Here is a 2,709-nt window from a genome sequence, read left to right as displayed (position 1 = left end):
ACAGTAGAGTACACTGAGGTACACCTACCTGTTTTCCTCCCTGAAGGTTCTTAGGATCGAGGCGATGGTGAAGCAACTTAAGTTTGGCTGAACTCATTGCCCAGCCTCGCTCATAGTCATACCATGGACAAGGACATGGTCAATAGTGGCACGAATTTCATCTGAGTCTCCTCTTCCTTCTTCCTTCACCTCTTCCTCCACTCCTTACTGCTCTTGCTCATCCTCTTCCTCCTCCTCTTCTTCACCTCCTAGCCTCCTTCATAGTCATACCATGGACAAGGACATGGTCAACTAAAGTGGCTCGAATTTCATCTGAGACTGCTTGTCTCCTTGCCCTTCTTCTCCCTCCTCCTCCTCCTTCACCATGTCCTCCTCCTCTCCCTCCTCCTTCACCACATCCTCTTCCTCCTCCTTCACCACGTCCTCCTCCTCCTCCTCTTCCTCTTCCTCTTCAACCTATACCTTCATTTCTCTGTGGATCCATTGTTCCAAAACTCAGTGAACTGATTCGGGCCGTTTTATTTATTTATTGAAGGATCTGATTGATGTGTGTTCAATTTTGACTCTTAGTGTTTCCACCTGGGTAACTGTGTGCTAATTGAGCTCAAGCTATGCTGACTTGCGTGAATAATATTGAATGCTAGTGCTTTCTAAATGACAACATGGTCTAGGCAATGAGAAATGAAGGGATTTGTGTGTAGAGTTTTGCAGTAACAGTTAAAAGAGTGAACAATATTGAATGCTAGTGCTTTCTAAATGACAACATGGTCTAGGCAATGAGAAATTAAGGGATTTGTGTGTAGAGTTTTGCAGTGACAGTTCAACAAATCTGATTCATGTGTCAAAAAGAGGAATAGTGTTTATAGTTTAGGGAAATGGGTGTGCTTTTTGATAAATGGCGTTATGGTTTTTAAATTTTAGTTCAAAAGCCTGGTGATAGTGTTTAAGCAATCGAGAAAACTGTAAAAAAATAAACAAACCTAAAGTTTGGAAGCAGCTTCACCGACACTGGATTATAAATGAGTTTTGGTTTTGAGTGTGTGTGGGGGGGGGGGGATTAGTGGATAATCGTTTCAGTTTTTCACTTCATCACATCATCTCTTCTCCTCCTGTCCATCTCTTTCTGTGTGGTTTGTGTCTCGGGGTTTGCGGTTCATCCTGAGCATTGCGATCCTGAGTTTCAGCAGCTCTGAACTCATTCATGAGGAGTATTTGTAGATGTGCAGCAGTTCAGGAAGTTCATTTCAAACAGACCTGCACACTGCATTCATGAGCATTTATGAACACAAAAATGCAGAGTTTGAAGGAAGGTTTGAAACTGCTGTAAATTTTGAGGTGTCCTGAGGAAAACAGCTGGTAAATCATTTTAGGAGTCATGTGTTTAGATGTTTGCTGTCATAAACAGCCATCATAACCTTAGGCCTGTAGTAAAGTCTGTCACAGTGGATCTGGGATTTTGGAGAGATTCTGAACGCTGGAGTTCGGACATGTTTCTGACAGGAGTGTAAATCCTGACCGCTCCAGCATGATGAATTACTCATATTTTCAGCATCCACTGACCTGAATGTATTTTCATGTGTGTTAGTTGTTGTTGAGTGAGTGATAAGTCCATCTAGAAGGGCTTATAATTGTTCAGATGGTAAAAGCACTTGACTAATAAGCTTCAAAATGAATTACTATGCTAAAAACAATTGGACAAGTATGTGTTTTGCCACATCAGACTGTATGAACTAGTGGTTGACCAGTGTTATCTGCTGGTTGATTTCAATACTAATACTGTATCTATAGACCAATGTGGCCAGTAATACACCCGCCCTCCCCCCTTAGTTACTGTTAAGTGTGTGTGTGTGTGTTTGTTTGTGTGTATAAAGACAGCTTATTTGACTTAGTATTTATCAAATTCACTGTTTGTAGTGCATACTGTGTAGTTTGTAGTATGTAATTTGTAGTGCGCAGTCTTTAGTGTGCAGTGTGTAGTTTGTGTAGTGTGTAGTGTGCAGTCTGCAGTTTCTAGTGTGTAGTTTGCTGTCTGTAGTGTCTTGTGTGTAGTTTGCTGTCTGTAGTGTGTAGTGAGTAGAGTGTAGCGTGCAGTGTGTACTGTGTAGTGTGTAGTGTGTAGTTTGTGGTGTTTAGTGTCTAGTGTGTAGCATGCAGTGTGTACTGCATAGTTTGTGGTGTGTATTGTCTAGTGTGCAGTGTCTAGTGTGTAGTTTGTGGTGTGTAGTGTGCAGTGCCTAGTTTGCGGTGTGTAGTGTGCAGTGTCTAGTGTGTAGTTTGCGGTGTAGTGTGCAGTGTGTGGTGTGTACCCGGCCACCTAGGTAAGCACACCACCATGTCCCCGGAACGCAATTTCTACCAAGCCCCCTTTAGAAATGCGAATGCCCCCCCGCCCCAGTTTGTATGGGCTGGCGCTCACTCTAGTGTGTATTATGTAGTATGCAGTGTAAAGTATGTAGTACACAGTGTTTAGTATGCAGTGTCTAGTGTGTAGTGTCCAGTGTGTAGTGCGCAGTGTCTAGTGTTCAGTGTCTAGTGTTCAGTGTGCATTGTCTAGTGTGTAGTATGCAGTGTACAGTGTCTAGTGTGCATTTTCTAGTGTGTAGTATGCAGTGTACAGTGTCTAGTGTGTAGGGTGCAGTGTGTATAGTCTAGTGTGGGTGTATGAAAGGACTCCAGCAGGAACTGTGTGTGTGTGTTTAGTGATAACAG

The sequence above is a fragment of the Sinocyclocheilus anshuiensis genome, unplaced genomic scaffold (assembly GCF_001515605.1).
Source record: "Sinocyclocheilus anshuiensis isolate Anshui unplaced genomic scaffold, SAMN03320099.WGS_v1.1 scaffold1067, whole genome shotgun sequence".
NCBI lineage: Eukaryota > Metazoa > Chordata > Actinopteri > Cypriniformes > Cyprinidae > Sinocyclocheilus > Sinocyclocheilus anshuiensis.
The sequence above is the reverse complement of the archived record's forward strand: the minus strand, read 5'-3'. Positions refer to the sequence as shown.